This window comes from Momordica charantia, assembly GCF_013281855.1.
Source record: "Momordica charantia cultivar OHB3-1 chromosome 2 unlocalized genomic scaffold, Mcharantia_2.0 BLBB01000002.1, whole genome shotgun sequence".
NCBI lineage: Eukaryota > Viridiplantae > Streptophyta > Magnoliopsida > Cucurbitales > Cucurbitaceae > Momordica > Momordica charantia.
Window position 1 is genome coordinate 16,333,379 of NW_028275160.1, and position 27,500 is coordinate 16,360,878.

Genomic DNA, 27,500 nt, shown 5'->3' on the forward strand with positions numbered 1-27,500 from the left:
TCAATCTTAATGGAGGAGCGGTAGTTTGGCGGATCATCAAACAAGGATGCATCGCAGACTCCACGATGGAGGCTGAGTATGTTGCAGCTTGTGAAGCAGCAAAAGAGGTGGTTTGGATTAGAAAGTTCTTGAGAGATTTGGAAGTCGTTCCAAACATGAACTTGCCTATCACACTTTATTGTGATAACAGTGGTGCTGTGGCAAATTCTATAGAATCTCGAAGCCATAAGAGAGGCAAACACATCGAAAGGAAGTACCACCTTATACGGGAGATAGTGCAGGGAGGAGATGTGATTGTCACGAAGATCACTACAGAGCACAATATTGCTGATCCTTTTACAAAGGCACTCACGGCTAAAGTGTTTGAGGGCCATCTAGAAAGTCTAGGTTTACGAGCTTTGTACAGTTAGTCTATGGCAAGTGGGAGAAATGTAATTGGGTATAGTGTATGCCCTAGTTTATTATATTTTCCATTTGCTTTATGATAATGTACACCCCACTCGAGTTTAGTTCAAGTGGGAGTTTGTTGGGTGTGTTGCCCTAAACTCGTTGTTTGTATTTTGTAAAAACAAAAGTCTATTTAATAAAGTTTTATTCAATAAATTTGTTGTTCAATCATAGATTTGCATTGTCCAAAATCCAATAAACTAAACATCCAAGGTTATTTGTGATGTAATCGGGACAGTATATATACTGGGTGTATAGTTGGTATACGGGGTATATATTTGATATACCCATCATATATATGAATGGATAATGTCCCGTCAATAACCTAAAGGGTCTATAGTATATGGATAAGGCTGGGTACCTTATCCTGGCAACACTATGGATACGGCCTACTCTGTAAAGGTTATAGACGACTTGATCCAGGTCGTTCGTGTGGAGACATGCGAGTGGGGGTATCCTATACAATGAGTTTGGATAAGACCGGACCACGAAATAGGCAATCTTTAGATGTAACACCGTTAACTAATAGGTTGCTATTTCTTAGGATGACCAGGCAACTCATTCTCAATCCTGAGTGAGTTATGGACTCCTGCCCGTGAGGGCTCGTCCTTTGATCTGTATGGGTGAGAGTGGCCCGAGTCGCCGACTATACATTCCTACCATTTTGGGGACGAGACCAAGTGGGTTGCTGGGAACATAATTTCACAAGATGGAATTCACTCCTCCCCGACTTTAGGAGAGTAGATGAGTGTTCCCTTAAATGCTGACTCCGGGACTTGAACAAGGGGCCCCCCCTCTCATTGGCCGAGAGGGACTTTCGGTTATTGGTTGGACCATAACCGGGTTGTTCATTAGAGGAGCAGTGGTGTTTAAGGAGTAAGATGTAACTCAGGGGAAAAACGGTAATTTGACCCAACTGGAGTTACGAACACTCGTGAAGGATTGACTCGTCATTAATGGTCGTATATCCATGGACACGAAAACATTCTGTAGTGAGAAGAGTGCAATTGCGGGTCTTTAGTGGAATGACCCATAGTTAACGAATCTAGATTAACTCGGTCAATGAGTTTAACTGATTAATCTTGCATCATTGAAGCTTGGGATCTGTAGGTCCATTAGGTCCCCTTGCTAGCTCATAACGGATAAAACGAGGATCAAGTTTTTGGAAGAATTTAAATTGTTCAAATTACTTAAGGGATTATATGTATATTGATACATTATAATATATAGTTAATTATAAATTAAAAACTATATATTATGAGAGAAATTATTTGAATAAGATTCAAATAAAATTAATATGAATATGATTCATATTAAAACTATAAGTTAAAAATAATGTGCATAAGATGTACATTACAACTATAGGTTACGCGAGAGAAATGTTTTAGAATATGATTCTAATTTTATAATAAATAATTAAGTATTAATTATTTATTTGATTTATATATATATTTATTACTTAATTATTAATTAGATTAATAATTAACTAGATTAATTAATTAAAATGATTAATTAATAAATTAATATATAAATTAATAATTAACTCCCCTGCAAAATTGCAGGGGAGTGGGCAGTTAAGTGACGTGGCGTAACTCCCCACGTCACTGCTTTTTGTTCTTCTTTCTTTGCAGTTCTACAAAACAAAAGAACAGAACAGAACAGAAAAAAAGGGACGGCCAATTTCTCTCTCAAACTCTCCCTCTCATTCCAAACAAGGTACTCCCACAAGCACGGTTCTCGAAACCCAAGAGGATAGCAAGGAAAATATTTTGGTGGTGTTCGTTGGGAAAAAGTTGAAGAAACGTTCTTCAAAGGTAATGGTTTTCCCTGTATTTTCCCTCTTTCAATTTCGATTTTGTATCCCTAAAATCAGCAACGAAAATCCGCTTTCGTTCCAGGAATCACATCCCTTCACCAACCTGCCTGAAGGTTCTATGCTTAACCAACTTGCAAAGTTGTTATTATGTAACTAAAGGACGGGCTACTATATACCGAGCTCGCCGCACTATATGTCATATCACTACAGCTAGACATATTGAAAGCAAATTTTGAGAGCGAGTAAAAAGGAACTGACGTAGAGAACTCCGAGCATGCAGGTCAAACTCAATGAATCATGAAGCATGGGAAATGAGACAAAACACCTCAAGTATTTATACTATCATCTGAACACATCCAAGCCATACACGTGTAAAGAAGTCAACAGTAAATATCAGAAGCTAGGCGAGAAGTCAGAGGTAAGCCATTTGTTTCATGCCATGAACGACCAGCTTTACTTAGCCAAATACTGGGTGCATAGATACAAACTCTGTATGACCAGCAGGTGCATCTCCGACAAAAATAGTAGAAACCTAACATGCTCAACCGCTAGTCGGATGCACTGTCGAACACCCAAACTATAATGCACAGCATGTTCACAGATGAGTTGTTTTGTTTAAACAATTTGATTGTTGTATATGAATTTCAAATATTGTTCTCTGTTTTAACTAATTCAATTTTAAGTTAGTTGTTTGTTAGGAGGTCAAAATTATGTTATAGTCCAAAATTGACCAATGTGTAATTTTATTTCCATAAATCTATGAAGTTTCCTCCATTGAAAAATTAAAGTTTATAAAATGAAATTGGGGATTAAAATACAATGCTTTCTAAAATTAAAAATAAATAGGAAGGATATAATTTTATGAAAAAAAAAATAGTAATAGATGTTGCTGGAGTTCGGCTCCCGTGCAAGTCTATGGTTTTCCTAAATAACTTTTTTTGTTATGATTTGATTATGCTTAATTACATTTGAATTTTTAAACAATTGGTCAAAAGATATTGTTTTTTCAAAAATTAGATCATTGTCTGTAACGATAATTTTATTTTGAGGACTGAGTAGTGCGCATTTGTGGAGTTTCAACTCTTATGCAAGTGAACTGTTACAAATTTTAATAAAGACTAAATTGTTACAAATTTTAAACTAATGATTATACACTAAGTCTATATTGGGGTCGAAATGTATTTTTGAACCAATTATATATCTATTAATCAATGGATACGAATAAGTTACTTTGAGTTACATCAATTAAAACATGGGTTATTAAACCCCTAAATTATCTTAAAGATCGAGAAATTCATAATTTTAATACGTATTTTAAACATGTAACAAATTTTGCATTTTTATTTTCAAATAGAGCTTAAGGTTGAGTTTTATACAATTAATTGGATTAATTAGTATACTCGAATCAATTTAAATTGTACTAAAAAGAAACATCAATTTATTAATTAAGAAAATATTTTTTATTTATGATATAATATTAGTGTCGAGGATTTATTCGACGGTATAATTATTAACAAACCACTCTAATTAATAAGTTTTCAATGTGTAAATGATGAATTATGTGACACTTACGATTTTTATTTTTATCACAAATTATGACTAAACACTAAAAGATATAATTAGATAAGGGAGAAGTAATAAATTAGAAGGAATTCAAATCCTAAGACCAAACAGTAAATCGAAAGGAATTCAAAATTGAAATTCCTATTCCTGAGTGGATTATGAAATTTGTATCTCAATTTCGTATAAAATGGCAGTACCATTGCATAACAAAAAATCACTGCTCTCAAGCAACAAATAAATGGCGGGTTCGAGTAAATCAGTCGTCGCTCTCACTCTCCTCTGCTCTTCCTTCATTCTTCTTTTTTCCTTTGCTTCCGATGCTCGTCCGCTCAAGCTTTGTATGTTCGACGCAATCTATCAGCTCGGTGACTCCATATCAGATACGGGAAACTTAATACGCGAAAATCCGATGACTCCATTTTCTCACCTTCCCTATGGAGAAATATTCTTCAAGAACGCAACTGGCCGTTGTTCTAATGGTTTGCTAATGATCGATCAATTCGGTACGTGCTTTCGACTTTTCATGTTTCATGTTAATACAATAATATGCTTATAGTTGGTCCACTGCAATCATCCACAATTTTACAATGCTTTTCAAAATCCAATTTCAAATTTCAAATTTTCTCTCTCGTTGTTTTGCCGTTTTTCTATTCATCGTCAATTTCCAACGTTTGCTTCTTGTAATAAATTCATCAACATTTTTCTTTAATGTTAAATTATTTTCTTCCATTCTATTTTGTTTTCTTTTCATAATATTTTATTTCAATTTTATCTATACAACCTCCTCAAAATATAACGCCTTAGATGATGGATTATCTCACTTTACCTATATCTTAAATGACGATAATCAATAAACTTTATCGTTTCGATTATTTCAGCTTTGGCGGCTAGACTCCCTTTGATAAACCCGTATTTGAACAAAGAGGCATCGATGATTCATGGAGTAAATTTTGCAGTGGCTGGCTCTACTGCTTTACCTTCTGAAGTTCTTGCTCTAAACAAGATCTCATCTCCCGTCACCAACACATCTCTAACTAAACAACTTGATTGGATGTTTACTCATTTTAATACTATTTGTTCACACCAAAGAGGTTTGTATATACTTGATCCAATTTAATGTAAATAGAGTATACGTATTCTATGTTCGAATTTTTTTTCTTATATTAATCTCTTGCTTTCACGTCCATCTTAAAGATTGCACCGAGAAGTTAAAGAATGCCTTGTTTTTGGTTGGTGAGATTGGAGGGAATGATTACAATTAGGCTCTATTCCAAGGCAAAACTATTAAAGAAGTTGAAGATATGGTGCCCCAAGTTGTTCAAACTATAAAGGAAGCTGTCACCGTATGTTATTCTTCTTCTTTTTTATCGTATTTTATTTTATTTTGGTGTGAAGTATATTGTCTTTTTCTTCCTACCTAAATTTATTGTTCTTCTTTTTCATAATTGTGTGTTTTGCAGAGAGTCATAAGTCATGGAGCTACTCGAGTTATTGTTCCAGGAAACTTTCCAATAGGTTGCCTACCAATCTATCTCACTGGATTTCAAACTAAGGATTCAACCGCTTATGATGAGCTTCACTGTTTGAAAGATTTGAATGATTTAGCAAACTATCACAATAAGCATCTTAAACATGCCATTAGATCGTTGAGAAAAGAAAACCGAAATGTAAAGATTATATATGGTGATTATTATAATGCACTCTTGTGGGTTCTACGACATGCTTCATTACTAGGTACGTTTCTTTATCGTGCGTTTTACACTATATGTTAATTTATGTAGAAAATATTATATATCTAATAAATTGGAACCATCTCTAATAGGGATTGGAGGTGATTATGATTTCAGCTTAATGCAAATATGTGGACTTCCTGGAGTACCAGTTTGTCCAAATCCAGATGAAAGAATCAGTTGGGATGGAATTCATTTGACACAGAAGGCTTACAAGTTCATGGCATATTGGCTCATTCGCAACATCTTTCCGAAGCTCCATTGCATAGTTTAAATTTGTTTTGTTTGGTTTTGCTTTCTAATATATTTTTCTTCTTTTAAGTTGTTTAGCGAGATAGACAAGTATTGTGTTTATTCGATTGATCATAGTATTCATATTCTTTCTTCATCTCTCTTCTCGATTTCAAATGACGTTTGTTAACTATCCCAACTGAGTTTGTGATAACATTTATCATTAGAAACATTTTAGGAGTGTCTTAACAACAGACACAGTGCACGTCAAAGTAAAAAATGAGAGACTTCCTTGGAAATAAATAAAAAAATAATGACAACGACATAAGTTACAAAATTATAAAAGTCAAATATAGCAAATTTTTCTTATCAATTTTTAGGGGATTTTCTGCCCTTTTAGGTTCCACAAAATTGTCATTCTATATATAATTAAATCAAAATTATTTTTTGATTTTAAAATCATTAAAACTAGATGGAAGATCATGAGTTTATAAGCGAGGACCGCCAAATAAATTGTATAAAATTTTTCAAAACAATCAAAACAATTTATTACAAAATACGTTTGATGATCGTTGAATTGAGGGTGTTGAGGTCATGCAATTCTATTTTTTTGACAATATTAATCTTGACCTTTTTAACAATGTATATCCGGACAAGAAAAAACAAAATTCTAACATCAATATTGTTGGATTAAATAGTTAATCTTTATTTAAAATGAATTTATTGTTGAGTGATTAAGTAATAATAGTCTTAAATCATTAACACACATGTAGGATTAGAATATTATATTTTAAATAATAATTTGAAAATTTTCAATTTCAAAAAGTTTTTTAATTGAATTTTAAAAAGAGAGTTAAAACACATAATATACAAAACTCCACCTTTAATTATAATTAATAATAGAATTTCGAAATTTCAACGGTTACACAACTTTGTCTCTCTTTTACTTTTTTCCTACAATAATTTTAATTCTTTAATTTAATATTTATAAAATTTCTAATTAATTAGTATAAACTGATAAATTCATCATTAATTTTAATTTTGGCGTATGATCGAAAAAATTGGAAATATCAGGTGCATAGTGTCACGATAATACCTTTTTCGATCGCGCGAGGCCGCGTTGCAAAGCACGATCATGGCAAGCCTACAGGGAACTTTAGCCCCAACATACTTTTCGCGCCCTTTGTGGCTAGTTGGACCTCAGGAGAGGTTCTATCTTCCTCGATCGAGCTTTGATGTATGGGAAACCTTACCTGTTTAAAAAACACACGTCGATTATACCGGCATTTCAACTCTTTCGCAACTCTAGCTAGCCGAATTGATCTACTCTATGCCAAGCCCCACGACTCAACCTTGTCTCTATACTAGGACAAGGTCCCCTGAACTCGATGTCGCAGTTCAATTCCAACTACCTTGTTTCTCAACCACTCGTGCACGCAGTGGCGTGTGCCTGGCAGTGCGTGCGCGCGAGTGGCTTCTTCATTTGGTGGGTCTTTCTTCAAGCTTCTCTTCATTGTTGGTGTAGGTGGCATTTTGGAACATTGGGTCAAATATGATCACATCATCTCCTCCTTGAATTAGATTCGTCCTCGAATCAAGTGGTTTACCTACATTCAAATGAAGCAAGTTAGTCGAATGATAAGTATCTATAGTAGGACTATTACCTTGATGAAGTTGGAAAACTTCATTCTCTTCCTTCTTCTCAAGGATCTCCACTTGATTTTCATGTTGAGGTGTTTGGGATCCTTCAGTGGGCGGCTCAAAAGAACTTCCTTGTTGCTCTCATTCTTCTTCTTCTTCAATTCTCCTATCCAAGTGTGGCATGGCCTCGAGCATTGACTCCTTAATATCTTGTAAAAGCTCAACATAAGTACTAGGCAAAGTATTTATTGTTTCTTGAGTTAGGAGATCATTACCTTCAAGTAGGTATAGAAGAAGCAATTGTGTAGCACATAGGGCTCGCTCTATTTCATCTTTTCTAGCCATGAGAGTCACGCCTGTCTCATTCTTTTCAGGGGCCTTTTCTTTCTTTTTAGTTTGAAGTTTAACACCTTCCTCCTTCTCGACCTGCAACCTTATTTCTTCCAATTTTAGCTAATCAATACGTACTTCCTTTGGATAAAGAGGTACAAGTGTGATTTTCTTACCTAAAAGCTCAAAAGAATATTTATTAAGAAAACCATCAAAACTCACATTCTTCTCAAATTATCCCGGTCTCCCTAGCAAGAAATCACTAGCATGATAGGTACAAGATCACAAGTGACCTCGTCCCTTGTACCTACGTATATTAAATGGAATTGGAACTTGCTTTTGGCCCTTCACATCCCCACTATTATTCAACCATTGTAAGCTATAAGGTCATGGGCGGGGTGTGGTGGCTAATTTCAACCTCTCTACTATATCCTTACTAGCAACATTAGTACAACTCCCACTATCAATGATAACACAAGATGGTGGTGGAGTTTACTATGCACCTAGTATGGAATAGGTTCTCTTGTTGTGCCTCTAAGGGTTCTTCCCTAAATTGCACATTGAGGTTCCTCCTCTTTTACTTCCTCTTCTTGACTACTTTCTTCTTTTCTCTCCTCAACCTCTAATTTCTCCTCTTCATCATCCGTGACTAGCTCTCCTTCATTAAGTATCATGGCTCTTTTATTAGGGCAATTTTATGTGGCCTACTGCATGACAGTTAAAACATTTAATCTCACTAGCTCTAGTCTTAGGAATTTCGGGTTGAGTTTTGGACTTGGATGTCTCTCCCTTTTGATAATTAACATTCTGTTTTGGCTCTAGGGATTTACTCTCCACTTTTCTACTAGTGGTCTTAGGGGTAGGTTTGACATACCTTTTAACCCTTCTTTGGTTTTTCTGCTCTATTTTGACGGCGAGCTGTAGAAGTTTCTCCATGTCTTCATAGTATTGCAAGTCAATTTTTTTAGCTATGTCCGGATTAATACCATCTAAGAATCGAGCCATGGCGGTCTTATCGTCTTCCTATAGCTACAAACGGCTCATCAACATGCCCATCTCTTTATAGTAGTCTTTAACTCCTTTGGTGCCTTGATAGAGCTTATTAAGTTTCCTTGAATTTGCTCTATGGTAGTGTGGTGGCACAAATCTTCTCTTCATGAGTTCCTTGAATTCAATCCAAGAATCTATGGTTTCTTCTTCTATGAGACATCGTTTTATCCGACCAAGTTAGTGCATAAAATGAGTGATTGCGAGAATTACCTTCTTCCAATCATCATAGTTATGGCATGCAAACACTAACTCAATTTCCTTCTCCCATGATTCGAACCCTTCGGGTGTAGACTTTCCATGGAAGGTTGGGATTTTCAACTTGATGCTCCCAAAGTAGTTTTCCTTCTTGGCCTTTCGCAGTTAGGTTGGTATCTTCCTCTTCTTGGAGGACCTACATCAAAAGGGTCTTCGTTAGCAAAATATTCATTTAAAGTATCTACCTCTTCTTCTTGGGAACCGTCAGATGCCTCTTGTGGACTCATTGATCTTCTTATGTGTGGCAATCTTTGTGGTATTTCCAATCCTTGAACTCATGTGTTCATCATTTGTAAGGATTCGGTAAGATCTTTAAGTCGTTGTGTGAACCTTGCAAAGGTTTGGATTGGAGCTTCCTTAAGTCTTTCCTTTCTCAAATTGGCCTTGTCTCTTTCTTCTTGAGAATCTTGAGACTTTCCTCTTGTTGCAATCACTACATAAGTAAAGGTTAGTAATAATAAAGAAAATTCTCTGTTACTCCCTTACTTGACCTCTCGACTTCCTCTACTTTAGTAGGGTGGATATTGGTGTGGATACCATTTGGAGATGCTCACTTGATTGCTCGTGGGGAATCGGTCTTGGAACAAGTGAGTACAAGCCTACAAACAACTTATGTAAAAGTACTTTCTCTCTCCGTTTTTTTTTATTTTTTTACTATGGGGTCAACGGTATAGATGATACCAAAGACAAGAAAACAAATGGTAGAATGAAATATACCAAATGATATTTCAAGAAGAATGAGGCAAGATATAAACAAGGCAAGATAAAAGACAACCTTAAGCCTAATGCTTTTAGTTCTAAAGACTCAACAACAATATGAAAATGATGTCAAAGCTTAAACAAATAAAACTATGCAATAAAAATCAATGAAATAAAGAATAAACTTTAAAAGATGTACAAATCCTACTCGTAGTGCAAACACACACAAAAAGTTTTCTTACCAACAAAACAGTAACCTTTGCTGCAAGTTGGGTGACTTTAGGTGAGAGGTGCGTGCGGTGTACGACTCAGTTTGGCTTCAAACCAGTGACAAACTGAAGTACAATAAGTGTACTAAATGTATGCGGGCTTTGAAAAGGTTTGAAAATCATATGGAGGGGCTGCTTTCTCAAAGAAGTCTGGGCTGCAAAAAATAGGTTCTCTCGAGTGGAACAGTGGGCTAGGCGGCTGTCCTCCTCCTTTTCGGCTGTCCAAAGTTGAAAAAATAATCCAATATGTTAAAATCAAAGAATAAACAATATTAGGAATACTTGCCAAAAAGAAATCGATTTGAAATAGATGAGATGGCCCAAAAGTTTTCTCCAAAATGGTCGAGCTACAAATATGGAAGGTTTTATACCTGGACACCATCTCTTCTTTCGCCGATAACATTCGTTGCATACCTTGGATGGCTGCAATATTTATGTCCATGGAAAGCTCTTTCAAATATCTTCAAATTAGCATCTGATTTGACTATACACAACAAAAATATCAGAGAGATATAAATCGTCAAAATTGGGACTCTGTTCCCTCGGCGGCTATAGGATTTTTCAGAAAAAGTAGTGTTTATGAAAAACTCGATAAGTCCTAAACCACATATTGGAAATTATCAATTATGGGCTATATGGAAAGCCAACTAAGAGATCTTTCGAATGACACCAATTTTGCTCAATTTCGACTTCGGAGTAAAACGTTATAGATTTTTGAATTCGGCTCTCGGTTTGTGGTCTCTCCATGTTTCTCTCAAAATCTGGCATTCGAAGAAAAATTGATAACTTTGGCTATAGGGCTCGGATTAAAGTGAAACTTGATAGAAAAAGTTTGGCACGTGGAAGACAAGAACATTGATGAACTTTTTATGAGATTTTCGAAGAAGGGAAAGTTAAGACAAAGACAAGAAATTTAAAGACAGAAAAATAACATATATCCCAGTCTAGAGCCTATGCTCTGATATGAAACGATATGCGACAACCCGAGCGTATTGAGCTACTCGAGCGAAAAGCCACTTTAATCCAATCATATAGATAGTTTCAACTAGAAAGGTTAAGAGTTACAAAGATTACCTTTGCAGTCGGTTACCTTGAGTAGACATAATACTCACTATGCTCAAAGATGGAAACATTCTGCGAGTTTGGTGACCAACCAACAAGCATGCTCTAAGGGTAAAATACGAAAACCTAAGTTCACCACGCAAAGGGATTCGGTATTTTGGGGGGAGTAGGTTTTGCACATGGCAAAGGGTTGAGATAACACTCAATTTTCTATTTAAATGATAATTCCAAGATGTTCCAAACAATCGAGGGTAGAAGCCTATTTATAGGTTATGGCCCATGGTCTTTTAAGGAAAATAACAAACTTAAAAAGAAAATAAATAATTGATAAATTCCGAGAAGGTGCTAAACTTGTCTAAGGATGAATTTAAAATTGATAAATAAAAAAGAAATAAACCAAAAAAAATCCCACAATATAATCCAACAAAATAATAAGGAAATATTTTTCAATAAATGTGATAGAGAGGGCGACAAGGCAAGCTATAAAAGGGGGCGGCAGGGGTTGGCGCACGCAAGGAGGCTGGCACTAGCTGGCGCGTGCATGGGTGGCGTTGTAAGGTGCTGGCAGGTGAGGTCGGGGGCAGGCGTGGGTGTTCAGCACTGATGGACGTGCGGCAATCACGCGAGGGACTCTATCGGATGTGGAGGACTAGCAGGCGCTGGTGCTGTGCTTAGGGAATGAGGCGTGCGCCGATAAGTAGTGGGCGCAGATGGGTGTTGGGGCAGACATGGGCACGCTGGCACTGGGACAGTCGTGGGCATGTGGGCGTGTGCGCCAGTTAGAGGCGCGCAGGGTGGCTGGGCTGGCGTGGGCGACAGGTAGGGCGCACTTGGGTAGGCAGCATGCGCAGAGGACATGCACTGTGAGTTTAGCATTGTAGGGGGTGCGTTGTGAGGTTCGCGGGGCAGGGCAGCATACGCCTAGGTAGCGTGCATGCGGTGGCATGCGCCTCGCTGTTCGTGCGAGCGGGTGGCTTCTTGATGCGTTGGTCCGTGAATTAGGGCCACTCGCTTAGCTTCTCTTCCGTTTCATTCTTCCTCTTGACCTTAGTAGATTCTTCATTGGCCTTCAAAATGGTAAAAGTTTGTTGATGGGTCCAATGAAGTCTCTTTCGTTTGGTGGGTCTTTCTTCAAGCTTCTCTTCATTGTTGGTGTAGGTCGCATTTTGGAGCATTTGGTCAAATATGATCACATCAACTTCTAGATCACAAAGGTTGCTCTGTTCGTGGCTATATATGGGAAATATACATACGACACCATCTTTGGGCAATCGATCATCCATGCCTTGCAACCTATTCCCTCAACACTCCACTAGGCTCTGAAGTATCGTACAACCAATGTAGTTGGAGTCGTTCAAGGATAGCAAAAGAGTTCAAGGGAGTGTTATGTAGTTGCCTTGAAAGGATCAGTTGTTTATGCCATTTTTGAACCGAACGCCTAGACAAAACATTTGCAACAGAGCACGGAACTCCAATGAAAGAGTTCGAACTTGTCTCATTGCTCACCCCTGTGAGGAATATCAGCATTGTCACCAAGCTTGGGGCCACTGAGAAGGAAGAGCTCATCGCCTTCCTAAGAGTTAATGCAGATGTATTCGTCTGGTCGCACGAATATATCCCAGGCATTTATCCAACCATCATGGTGCATCGCCTCAATATAGATCACTGTTTCTGACTTGATAAACAGAAGAGAAGACCTGTAAATAGAGAGAAGTGATGTAACAGTTGAGAAACTTAACAAATTGTTAAAAGATAAATTCATACAAAAAGTCAGCTACCCTAAATGGCCCTCTAATGTTGTCTTAGTTAAAAAAAATCTAACGAAAAGTGGTGCACGACTTGGAAAAGACATTCTCTTTTCTCAACAGTTTTTAATGAAGCTCAATCTAGTCAAATGCACATCTAAAGTGTGTCATGGGAAATTCTTTGGCTTTATGGTCAACCACCAAGGAATAGAAGTAGATCCGAAAAAAAGATTAAGGTCGTAATGAACATGGAAGCGCTAAGAATCCTGAAGCAATTCAGTTTCTTTACGGAAGAATAGCTGCACGCAATCGCTTTATGCCTCGATCCACGGACAAGTGCTTGTCATTCTTCAAAATCTTAAGGCAAAAGGGTTTGTTTTAATGAACTGCAGACAACCAAGGAGCATTTGACAAACTTAAAGTTTATTTAAGCTCGGTTCTTTTATAGGCAAAATCGTGGCAATGAGAAAAGCTTGTTCTGTTCTTAGTAATCTTGAAAAGTGTCGTAAGCTCAGCCTTGGTCTGACCATCTATTGGAAGTCAAAACCCTGTTTCTCATACAAGAAAGGTGGTGATTGATAGAAAGACTACGTTATACCATATTGAGAAGGTCGCCCTTGTCGTTCTCATTGCTAGTAGATGATTAGGACCTTTCTTTTAGGTTCATCCGATTACATTGCTTACAAACCTTCCACTGAGCCAGGTATTTCACATGCCATAGAATTTTGGTGGTTGATGAAGTAGACACTAGAGCTTGGTGAATATGACATCATGTTCGAGCCTCGAACCTCAAGCAAAGGACAGACAGTGGCAAACTTTATTGTAAAGCTCACAATGCATGAAAGCTCGACCTCGAGCACACCAGCCCAATGAACCATGTGTGTGGCTCATCTGACAAATAAGGCTGCAGAGTAGAGTGCTCTTTCTCGCGTCAGAAGGAATCAGGTTCGAGTGTGCCTTGACGTTCAACTTTTAAACTTTTAATAGTGAGGCTGAATATGAGGAACTTATAGCAAGTCTCTGCATGGCCAAGAGACTTGAAGCATCATCCATCAAAATCTTAAGTGATTCACAACTTATTATGAATCAGACAACTAAGGAGTATCAGGCCAAAGATGCTCGAATGGAAAATATATGAGCAAGACCAAGGCTCTCCTTGCTAAGTTCCAAGAACACCAAATTGAGCAGATGCATAGATTTGAGAACTCCACAGATGCCTTAGCAAAACTAGCATCCACGTACGAGACCAACCTCGCAAGGTCAGTCCCAATTGAGATATTGGACACACCATTAGTAGTGGAGTCACACGTGATGGAGGTTAACCAGTTCGAATCAACTCTGATGGATCCTACTAACGAGTTCATCCAAGGAAAAGTTCTAGCAGACCGATCTGAGGCGAAGAAGCTCGCTAAAAAAGTAGGTAGTACGTCATCAAAGATTGAAAGCTCTACAAGCGAGTTTGCTCACTTCCTCACTCGAATATTTGGATCAAGCTGAAGCAAACTATGTTCGTAGATAAATCCACGAGACTGCAGATCATTAGCAGCAAAGGTTGTACGTCGAGGCTACTACTGGGAACCTTGAACGAGGATGCGAAACAATTCATCAAGGTCATTGACCAATGCCAAAGATTGGCCAACATTATTCACTAGCCGCCTGAGTTGTTGTCCCCCACGACGAGCCCCTCACCTTTCACACAATGAGAAGTCGACCTGATCGGTTCTTTACCTCCATCGAAAGGACAAATGAGTAGAGGCAGAGTCGTTGGCCACTATTGCAGAGACAAGAGTTACAAACTTTATCTGGACCGACATAGTGTATTTTGAGTACCAAAAGCATTGGTTACTGACAGGGACAAACAATTTAACAATGCCTTGTTTAGACACTTCTACTTGCTGCTCGACATCAAACACCTGACCTCATCCTCAAGATAATGGTCAAGTTAGTGCCAACAATAAGATAATCAAACGTGGCTTGAAGCTCGTGTTGGGTTTGGTGCCCTTAGCTCGTGTATTTGTAATTTATGAATAAATTATTTATTCAATAAGAGTTATCTTATTATTTATTTGCATTACTCGTATTCCAATCAACTAAGATCCAAAGTTATTTAATGTAACTGGAACCGTATACCTTTGATATACAGTATATATTTAGTATACAACGTATATATTTGATATACGGTATATATTTAATATATAGTGTATATTTTTTATATATAGTATATATTCGATATATAAGTGGATAATGTTCCAGTAATAACCTAAATGGTCTGTAGTACGTAGCCCGCTTTGTAATAGCTCCACACGACTTTGTCCAGGTCGTTCATGTAGAGACATACAAGTGGGGGTATCCTATACAATGAGTTTGTATAAGACCGGACTGTAAAATAATTAATCATTGGCTCTAACACCGTTACCCAATAGATTGTTATCACCATATAACTCGATCTCAATCCTAAGCGAGTTATGGAGTCATACCTATAAGGGATTGTCCTTTGCATTGTATGGGTGAGAGTGGCTCGGGTTGTCGATTTAATAATCCTACCATTTTGGTGACGAGACCGAGTGGGGAGCTGGAAACATAACTACGCAACATGGAATTCACTCCTTCCTAACTCTAGGGAAGTAGATGAGTGTTCTCTTACATGCTGACTCTATGACTTGAACAAGGGTTCCACCCTCTCACTGGCCCGAGAGGGACTTCCGGTTATTGGTCGGACAATAACCGAGTTGTTTATTAAAGGAGTAGTAGTATTTAAGCAGCAAGATTTAACTCAGGGGCAAAACGGTTATTTGACCCAGTTAGAGTTACGAACACTTGTGAAGGATTGACTTACCGTTAATGGTCGTACATCTGTTGATACGATAATATTCTGCAGTGAGAAGAGTGCAGCTACGGGTCTTTAGTGGAGTGACCCCCAGTTAACGATGTGTAGGTCCATTAGGTACCATTTCTTACTCGCAACGGGTAAAACAAGGATAACGATTTTGAGAGAATTTTAAATGTTCAAATTATATATCAGGGAATGTATATAATGTATATTACGATACATTATATATATAGTCTTATTTTTTAATAAAGATTCAATAATTAAACTATTTGTTATGATAAAAATATTTGATACAATTCAAATAATTAATATGAAGTGGATTCATATTAAAACTAGGTTATACAAGAGCGATACATTTCAATATGATTAAAATATATGGTTTTACATAAATATGTGATATTTAATTAAAAGATAAATAATTAATTGTTAATTAATTATTTATTTATTTAATATTGGGATTTAAATTAATTAATTATTAATTAGATTAATAATTAATAATTAAATTAATTAATTATTAATTAGATTAATAATTAATAAATTAAATTAATTAATTTTTAATAATATTAATAATTAATAATTACATTAATTAATGGTTAATTGATTTAATTAGTTTGTTTTATTAACATTTAAATATAAAAGAAAAAGATGTTCGAATAGTCTTGGGATTTCCGGTAGACTCAAGAGAAGATATCCTATATCCAAAAGGATAACATATCATATTGGTCTTAGGATTTTCTGTGTCTATAAATATAACACTAACCTAAACCCTAAAAATAGACTAAAAGAAAACCTCTCAACTCTTTTTACTCTCTCAATGTCTATTACTATAATAGTAAGCTGATCCCACATTCCGAACTCTCGACCGGGAGAGATAGCAAGGAAGATAGCGTGGTGTTGTCTCGTTGGGATTACACGAAGAAGAGTCTTCAAAGGTAAAATCCAACATTCTTCTCTGTTTTATATTTTTTTGTGTTTTAAATTTCGAAAGAAACTCAATAGTGCGTTCTACTGCTTCCACTTGAGGATTCACATCATTTAAGCTCGAAAGGGGAGATGGACAGAAGAACTGCCAGAAGTATTGTGGTTGTACTGCACGACTCTAAGAGGTTCCACTGGTGAAACTCCATCCGAACTAGCTTTCGGATCGGAGGCTGTGGTTCTAGTGGAGTTGGGCATTCCGACATAGAGGATCGAGAGTACGAAACCCTTGGATGATGAAGCTCTCCTCTTGAACCTTATATTTCCTGGACGAGCAAAGAGAGTCCTCACAAATCCGACTCGCTGAATATCAAAATTGGGTGGATCGATAGTTTAACACCTGTGTCAAACCTCGTTCGTTCAAAGTCGGACAACTTGTTCTTCGGAGGAAGCAACAACATATGAGAGCCTTAGCACCAGTTTGGGAAGCCCCCTTCGAGGTCAAAACCACCATGCGACCTGACATTTATATGTTCATAGACCTCTCTGGCAAGCTCATTCCACACCTATAGAATGTCGAGTATTTAAAACAATATTTTTACTGAATTGTAACACAACCCTCACCTAAGAAAATGTAAAGAAGTTTAGTTGAAAATAAGAAAAAAGTTTAAAGCCCATTTAAGCTATGCCCATGTTCCAAGAATAGCTATTGCTCAAATCAAGCCATATGGTTTCTCGATGAATCCTAATCCTACCATTAGAAGTTATTCTTGCTATGTCTTGTATGACTTTAATCCTTAATAATTTTTAGTTAAGTCTTGTAAGATGTCTCAAACTCTTACTGTTAAAGCTAAAACTTCTTAACATGTCTCAAGTTCTTAATTAAATCTAAATCCTTGCTATACTTGGTATGACTCTGCATTTTAACAATTAAGATGTCTTAAATAATTTATAAGCTAAATTGTTGCCAAGACAAAGTAAAGGAAGTCCAAAAATCTTCATTCATTAAATTAATGGATCGAGGTGTATATGCCCTGACTTGGAGTTACATTGAAAGGTGACCGAAAATCGAGACGACATGAAGGCTGAAAAAAGACCAAGGCATAAGCAGCTCAACGCTCATTCTATAATTTACTTTCAAGCTCGGATGCACTTGTTTGATCTTGAGAAGGCGACACACTGCCCTGCTGGGTAGTTTGAAGTTGGTCGCCCTCTTAGGAAGACCGCAACTCTAGAGACGGTCGAGCTTCTTCCTTAATATCTAAGAACGCAAGCTCTTCCTCCTTTAGATCAAACTCCAAGTTAGCATAAAAGGATCACACGGTCACCTAAGAGGCCATAGTCGCATCCTTTGAAAGAGCCAATCTATCAACATACCCAATTTTGAGCTTACACACGTCGAGCTCAGGGACAGTCCTCAGAGTCGGCCTAGGGCAATTCTCATGACGAAGTCAGACAATGCTTTGACAAACTCATCAAACTCTAGAAGCTGCTTCAAGCCTTCTTCAACAAACTTGGCATCTTTCAGCTTCACCTTCAGCTTCTTGGACTTGTATAGAGCCGAGCCAACTGTGGCCTCAAGGGTCTTCGCCTTTTCCAGTAGAACGGTCTTGTAACTGTTAAGGTTATTCCCCATTGTGTGAGCCTTCCTCTGTAAGGCCCCATTCTTCAAAGAATCTTGTCTGCTTGTTACGTGCAATATGTGAACATTGTGCAAGTATACACCTATTGTGTAGCAAGTAATAAAAACATCACAAGGGTTGACCAACTAATCACTCAAGAAATAAGTAAAACAAACCGAGGATATTTCAAAGGTGAAGATATTTCAAGTATACACCTTTGTAAGGCCCCATTCTTCAAAGCATCTTGTCTGCTTGTTACATCTCGTACCTTAAGTATCGCTAATCCTTTAATGAACAATCCGGTTATAGTCCAACCAATAACCAGATGTCTCTCTCGGGCCAGTGAGAGGGTGGGGCCACTTGTTCTAGTCTCAGAGTCAGCACTTAAGAAACATTCACCTACTTAACCTAAAGTTGGGAATGAGTGAATTCCATCTTGTGTAGTTATGTTCTCAGCTCCCCACTCCAAGGATATTTCAAACGTGAAGATATTTCAAGTATACACCTCTGTAAGGCCCCGTTCTTCAAAGCATCTTGTCCGCTTGTTACATCTCGTACCTTAAGTATCGCTAATCATTTAATGAACAATCCGGTTATGGTCCAACCAATAACCGGATGTCTCTCTCGGGCCAGTGAGAGGGTGGGGCCCCTTGTTCAAGTCTCAGAGTCAGCGCTTAAGAAAACATTTGTCTACTTACCCTAAAGTTGGGAGGAGTGAATTCCATCTGGTGTACTTATGTTATCAGCTACCCACTCGGTCTCATGTCCAAAATGATAGGCCTATTGAGTCGGCTACTCAGGCCACTCTCACCCATACAAATCAAAGGACGAGCCCTAACCAGCTTGAGTCCATAACTAAAAGAAGTTGAAAGAAAAATACATGTCGTGGATGATGTGGACTTGGACCAATAACAAGGAATATGTGGCAAACTGAAAATTTCAATTTAAAAATAAAAGATAATTCAAGTGAAAAGTAAAGAACAAAATAAAAAGAACGAGGGGAAAAGAAAGAAGTGAAATGAAACTCAAAAACAAAAGAATAGAAGTTAAATTTAAAAAAAAAATTAAAAGGAAAAAACAAAAAGGGAATGTTACGTTGGTGATTAAAAAAATAAATAAAAAAGAAAGAAGGTGTCGGGCGACACGTGGCAGTGGGAAGTTTGAATTTTTAAAATAAAAATATATTATTGTTATTATTATTATTATTATTATTATTATTTTATTATTGCTATAGTTTATTCTTCATGTTCATTGTGAATATTTACGTTAGAACTAATTAGAATGCTTGAAATGTATGTCTAATTTATGGAATAATTTGTGTTGATCTTATTTATTCATAACATGTTTACTTATTTGTTTAAGTTGGGTCTACCATAGTAAAAATTTATAAAGTTTCATTAAACCTTATTCATCCCCCTCTAGGGTTGTCATATCGATCCAACAATTACAGCTAAAGATTAATTATTTAGCAGTCTGGTGTTGTACAATCTCATTGTTTTACAAAGTCATTTCTAACTATTACAAAGTGGACCTATCCATAGTGTTACCAAGATAAGGTACCGAACCTTACCCATATATTATAGACCCTTTAGGTTATTACTGGAACATTATTATCCATCTGTATATGAATATTTGTTCTATATATATATATTGTCTATCAAATATATGAAGGGATGTAAATCCAGGAGCGGAAGCGGACCGTTGTTCGTGATATTTGGGAAACAAAATCAAAAAATTCAAGATGAAAATACAGAGGAAAACAATTACCTTTGAACAACTTTTCTTCAACAGTTTCCACTCGAACAGCACCACCGAGTCTTCCTTGCTATCCTCTTGGGTTTCGAGAACACGCTTGTGGGAGCGTTTCGTTTGGAATGTGAAGGAGAGTTGAGGGAGAGAGCTTGATTGAGAGAATTCCAGGGAGTTCTTCGTTGGGGCCTTTTTTCTATTGCAGAACACATCTGCAAAAAAACTGATATGACGTGGGGATAACTCCCCACTCCCCTGCAATTAAGCAGGGGAGTGTTAATATTAATATTATTATTAACATTAATATTAATAATTAATATATATATAATAATTAATATATATATATATATAATTAATTAATTATTAATCAAATTAATAATTAATTAATATGTATATATATAAAATAAATAATTAACCCTTAATTATTTATCACATAAATATAATCATATTCTATTGCATTTCTCTCGTATAACCTATAGTTCAAATGTATATCTTATGCACATTAGTTTTAACCTATAGTCTTAATATGAATCTTATTCATATTAATTTTATTTGAATCTCATTCAAATAATTTCTCTCATAATATATAGTTTTAATTTAGAATTAACGATATATTATAATGTATCAATATACATATAATCCTTTAAGAAATTTGAACAGTTCAAATTCTTCCAAAAACTTGATCCTCGTTTTACCCGTTGTGAGCTAGCAAGGGGATCTAATGGACCTACAGATCCGAAGCTCCAACAATACGAGATTAATCGGTCAAACTCATTGACCGAGTTAATCAACATTCCTTAACTACGGGTCATTCCACTAAACACACGCAGTTGCACTCTTCTCACTGCAGAATTTTTTCGTGTCCATGGATATCGACCATTAATGACGAGACAATCCTTCACGAGTGCTCGTAACTCAAGTTGGGTCAAATTACCGTTTTACCCCTGAGTTACATCTTACTCCTTAAATACCACTGCTCCTCTAATGAACAACCCGGTTATGGTTCGACCAATAACCGGAAGTCTCTGTCGGGCTAATGAGAAGGTGTGACCCCTTGTTCAAGTCCCGGAGTCAGCATTTAAGGGAACACTTATCTACTCCCCTAAAGTCGGAGAAGAGTGAATTCCTTCTTGTGAACTTATGTTCCAAGCTCCCCACTCGGTCTCATCCTCAAAATGGTAGGAATATTGAGTCGGCATTTCGGGCCACTCTCACCCATACAGATCAAAGGACGAGCCCTCATATTTACCAGGCGGAGTCATCGTTCTCCACTAAACATGTTTCCAAAACAAGTAAATCATATTTACCTTCGTTTGCTTTCTTCTTTTCGACCAAGTACTTTGGGCAGTTGCGCTTCCAATGCCCGTCCATATTGCAGTGGAAACACTTTCCTTTCTCTGCAAGTTTGGCCTTGCCTTTCTTGGTAGCAGCAGCAGAGGAGTCAGGTCTAGACCCCTTACCAGCAGCCTTCTTCTTCTTAAAAGTCTTACTTCCAGAAGAAGAGGGCGCAGACTTGGTTCCAGAGGACGAACCTCGGTTGAACCTTTTTGAGGTGGCAACGTTTGCCTCCCCTTCTTGTCCCTTACATTTCATAAGAGACTGGTAGGTCTGCAGCTCGTTTAAGAGCATGGTAAGAGTGTACTCCAGCTTATTCATAACTGCATTGCTGCGGAATGGCAGGAAACTCTTTAGAAGAGATTCCAGAATGAAGCTGACCTGACTCTGCTCGTCTATGACGGCCCCGTTCGACTCAACCACGTTGAAGTGGACCATCAGGTTGAGAACGTGTTCTTGCACTGAGGAACCCTCCTTCATGCGAGAGTTGTAAACGAACTTAAGGGCTTCATGTCGAGCCTGTGAGGACGGTTGTCCAAACATGCTCTGCAGCGAGTCCATGATCTCCTTAGCGGTGACCGTGTCCTCGTGCTTCTTGGCAAGCACATCAGATATGCTCGCCAGGATGTAGACATTGGCCTTGTCATTAGCCTTGATCCACCTGTCATAGTCGTTGCGCACCGCCACAGTGGCGTTAGGCGCAGGAGCTTGAGGACAATCCTCTTGCAAAACGAACCTAAGATCATCTATCACGAGAATAGTGTTTAGATTCGATTTCAATTGTTTGTAATTCTCGTCGTTAAGTTTTTTAGCGGCTAGGAGTGCAATAATGGAAGCATACATGCTGAAAGTAAAAACAACCTATATCAGTTTCATGCATTAACCTTTAAACCCAATCAAATTTTAGCAAAAGTAATTAAGCACCCTAACAAAATTGTTTAGCAACGATGCTTTAGTGATTTAGAGCAACAGCTACCGTAGGGCAGACAGGTACTCCTTCACTCAATTGAGACTTTCTCAACTAAATTTTATACCAGAATAACTCTTATTCCTATAAACTTTAGTCATCGTTTATTTGGTCAGGAAATTGCTAACTAACTTAACAACTCCCCGTAAGTGTGACCCGTCATTTTCGGACCTCAGAGATCCACCCCAATAATCCCGTCGTAGGGAAGGAAAATATTGGAGCAAAACCTAAGAGACCCTTATCCATTTCTGGAGTTTGCCTTGGTTTTGATTCCATACAATGAACCCTCCATAGGGATGGTCGCTCCAGGACGACACGCAGGTCATGTATGAAACCTCACGGTGCAAACCTACGGCGGAGACCGCAGGATGTGTTGGCACACGTCCTTCTCCCACTTACTATGAATACTATCTCCATTCACCTCGATATTGAACCATGCAAACACCTTCCGTAGGGAGGCTGCGCCCAGGGCGACACGTAGCCGAGCATGGAACTCACAGTGTGAATATAAAGGAGAATGTGATAGAGAGAGAAAAGTATGTTATATATACTTTGTATATCAAATATATACGTTGTATATTACATATTCTCTTTAGCTCCCACGTAGTATTCTAAGACTAGGGTCTATTACTTAGATAAATCCCGGCTAAGTGAAAATAACTAAGTGATTTTTTAGTCGGCCCAATATAACTATTATATTGGTAGTTGTACAATAATGTTTTAGTTCACTGAATACTTTAATAAACCAACGACATTATTGCATGTATATAAAATATTGACTAATTCAACCCCCAAGTCGGTTCCCAGGTAGAGGTGTTCCCTTACGGTCAGCTTAAATACCTCAACCTAGACAGAACCTTCCTTAGATAGGGTTCCCTTATAGGCAATATTTTATATTTAGTCTTTTATCATTTCATTTTAAACCTAGTTAAAATAAAATAAAAGACTACCCCCTAATCACATTAGAAGATATAACCTAAGTTCTAATTAATTTTAAACCCCTTTAAAATTAATCAACTTAGACCCTATGTTGAACCGCACTCCTTCGTATATGTCAGGAGTCCATTGATGAGAAGGGGCTGGGGAAAGCTTGAACCCAATTCCTACAGTGATGAATATAAGCGCAATTGAAATTCCTGGGGAGTTATACATTTGTGTATTGAGAAGACCATTTACTATTTCTTGAAGCTCGATCTCTCCCCCGGATGAACCATATAGCCAAGAGAAACCATGAACCAGAATAGAAGAACTTGCCCCACCCATGAGTAAATATTTCGTAGTAGCCTCATTAGACCGTACATCTTTCTTGGTATATCCAGATAATAGGTAGGAGCATAAACTGAAACATTCTGGAGCTACAAAGATAGTTATTAAATCATTAGCACCGCATAAAAACATTCCTCCTAGAGTAGCTGTTAATACGAATAACAGAAACTCTGTTATAGCCATTTCTGTACATTCAATGTACTCTACGGATAGAGGAATACGGCACTGGGGACACCGTGGGCATGCGGGCGTGTGCGCCAGTTAGAGGCGTGCAGGGACGCTGGGCTGGCGTGGGCGACAGGCAGGGCACGCTTAGGTAGGCAGCGTGCGCAGAGGACATGCACTGTGAGGTTAGCATTGTGGAGGGCGTGCTGTGAGGTTCGCGGGGCAGGGTAGCATACGCCTAGGTATCGTGTATGCGGTGGCATGCACCTCGCTGTTCGTGCGAGCGGGTAGCTTCTCGATGCGCTTGTCCTTGAAGCAGGGCCGCTCGCTTAGCTTCTCTTCCGTTTCATTCTTCCTCTTGACCGTAGTAGATTGTTCATTGGCTTTCAAAATGGTAAAAGTTTGTTGATGGGTCCAATGAAGTCTCTTTCGTTTGGTGGGTCTTTCTTCAAGGTTCTCTTCATTGTTGGTGTAGGTGGCATTTTGGAGCATTTGGTCAAATATGATCACATCAACTTCTAGATCACAAAGGTTGCTCTATTCATGGCTATATATGGGAAATATATTTACGACACCATCTTTGGGCAATCGATCATCCATGCCTTGCAACCTATTCCCTCAACACTCCACTAGGCTCTGAAGTATCGTACAACCAATGTAGTTGTAGTCGTTCTAGGATAGCAAAACAGTTCAAGGGAGTGTTATGTAGTTGCCTTGAAAGGATCAGTTGTTTATGCCATTTTCGAACCGAACGCCTAGACAAAACATCTGCAACAGAGCACGGAACTCAAATGAAAGAGCTCGAGCTTGTCTCATTGCTCACCCCTATGAGGAATATCAGCATTGGCACCATGTTGGGGGCCACTGAGAAGGAAGAGCTCATCGCCTTCCTAAGAGCTAATGCAGATGTATTCGCCTGGTCGCACGAAGATATCTCAGGCATTTATCCAACCATCATGGTGCATCGCCTCAATATAGATCCCTCTTTCTTACTTGATAAAGAGAAGAGAAGACCTGTAAATAGAGAGAAGTGATGTAACAGTTGAGAAAGTTAACAAATTGTTAAAAGATAAATTCATACAAAAAGTCAGCTACCCTAAGTGGCTCTCTAATGTCATCTTAGTTAAAAAAAAATCTAAAGAAAAGTGGTGCACGACTTGGAAAAGACATTCTCTTTTCTCAACAGTTTTGAGTGAAGCTCAATATAGTCAAATGCACGTCTGAAGTGTGTCATGGGAAATTCTTTGGCTTTATGGTCAACCACCAAGGAATAGAAGTAGATCCGAAAAAAAGATTAAGGTCGTAATGAACATGGAAGCACTAAGAATCATGAAGCAATTCAATTTCTTTACGGAAAAATAGCTGCACGCAATCGCTTTATGCCTCGATCCACGGACAACTGCTTCTCATTTTTCAAAATCTTAAGGCAAAAGGGTTTGTTTTAATGGACTGCAGACAAGCAAGGAGCGTTTGACCAACTTAAAGTTTATTTATGCTCGGTTCTTTTATAGGCAAAATCGTGGCAATGAGAAAAGCTTGTTATGTTCTTAGTAATCTTGAAAAGTGTCGTAAGCTCAACCCTGGTCCGACCATCTATTGGAAGTCAAAACCCTGTTTCTCATACAAGAAAGGTGATGATTGATAGAAAGACTAGGTTATACCATATTGAGAAGGTCACCCTTGTCGTTCTCATTGCTAGTAGATGATTACGACCTTTCTTGTAGAGTGCTCTTTCTCGCGTCATAAGGAATCAGGTTCGAGTGGCCTTGACGTTCAACTTTTAAACTTTTAATAGTGAAGCTTAATATGAGGAACTTATAGCAAGTCTCTGTATGGCCAAGAGACTTGAAGCATCATCCATCAAAATCTTAAGTGATTCACAACTTATTATGAATCAAACAACTAAGGAGTATCAGGCCAAAAATGCTCGAATGGAAAATATATGAGCAAGACCAAGGCTCTCCTTGCTAAGTTCCAAGAACACCAAATCGAGCAGATGCATAGATTTGAGAACTCCACAGATGCCTTAGCAAAAGTAGCATCCACGTACGAGACCGACCTCGCAAGGTCAGTCCCAATTGAGATATTGGACACACCATCAATAGTGGAGTCACACGTGATGGAGGTTAACTAGTCCGAATCAACTCTGATGGATCCTACTAACGAGTTCATCCAAAGAAAAGTTCTAGCAGACCGATCTGAGGCGAAGAAGCTCGCTAAAAAAGTAAGTAGTACGTCATCAAAGATTGAAAGCTCTACAAGCGAGTTTGCTGACTTCCTCACTCGAATATTTGGATCTAGCTGAAGCAAACTATGTTCGAAGATAAATCTACGAGGCTGCAGATCATTAGCAGCAAAGGTACGTCGAGGCTACTACTGGGAACCTTGAACGAGGATGCGGAACAATTCATCAAGGTCTTTGACCAATGCCAAAGATTGGCCAACATTATTCACTAGCCGCCTGAGTTGTTGTCCCCCACGACGAGCCCCTTACCTTTCACACAATGAGAAGTCGACCTGATCGGTTCTTTACCTCCATCGAAACGACAAACCAAGTATGCAGTAGTAACCATAAATAACATCACAAAGTGAGTAGAGGCAGAGTCGTTGGCCACTATTACAGAGACAAGAGTTACAAACTTTATCTGGACCGACATAGTGTATTTTGAATACCAAAGGCATTGGTTACTGACAGGGACAAACAATTTAACAATGCCTTGTTTAGACACTTATGCCTGCTGCTCGACATCAAACACCTGACCTCATCCTCAAGATAATGGTCAAGTTAGTGCCAACAATAAGATAATCAAACGTGGCTTGAAGCTCGTGTTGGGTTTGGTGCCCTTAGCTCGTGTATTTGTAATTTATGAATAAATTATTTATTCAATAAGAGTTATCTTATTATTTATTTGCATTACTCGTATTCCAATAAACTAAGATCCAAAGTTATTTAATGTAATTGGAATCGTATACCTTTGATATATAGTATATATTTACTATACAATGTATATATTTGATATATGGCATATATTTAATGTATAGTGTATATTTTTTATATATAGTATATATTCGATATATAAGTGGATAATATTCCAGTAATAACCTAAATGGTCTGTAGTACGTAGCCCGCTTTGTAATAACTCCACACGACTTTATCCAGGTCGTTCATGTGGAGACATACGAGTGAGGGTATCCTATACAATGAGTTTGTATAAGTTCGGACTGTAAAATAATTAATCATTGGCTCTAACACCGTTAGCCAATAGATTGTTATAACCATGTAACTCGATCTGAATCCTAAGCGAGTTATGGACTCGTACCTATAAGGGATTTTCCTTTGCTTTGTATGGGTGAGAGTGGCTCGGGTTGTCGATATAATAATCCTACCATTTTGGTGACGAGACCGAGTGGGGAGCTGGAAACATAACTACGCATCATGGAATTCACTCTTTCTTGACTCTAGGGATGTAGATGAGTGTTCTCGTACATGCTGACTCTATGACTTGAGCAAGGGGCCCACCCTCTCACTGGCCCGAGAGGGACTTCCGGTTATTGGTCGGACAATAACCAAGTTGTTTATTAGAAGAGTAGTAGTATTTAAGCAGCAAGATTTAACTCAGGGGCAAAACGGTTATTTGACCCAGTTAGAGTTACGAACACTCGTGAAGGATTGACTTACCGTTAATGGTCGTACATCTGTTGATACGATAATATTCTATTGTGAGAAGAGTGCAGCTACGGGTCTTTAGTGGAGTGACCACCAGTTAACGATGTGTAGGTCCATTAGGTACCATTTCTTACTCGCAACAG

At 38.0% G+C, this 27,500-nt stretch overlaps 1 pseudogene; it reads left to right on the top strand.

The window, feature by feature from the left end:
* The first annotated feature begins 4,064 nt into the window (after nucleotides 1–4,064).
* Nucleotides 4,065–5,830, top strand: LOC111024909 (acetylajmalan esterase 2-like; annotated as a pseudogene).
* Nucleotides 5,831–27,500: the final 21,670 nt, after the last annotated feature.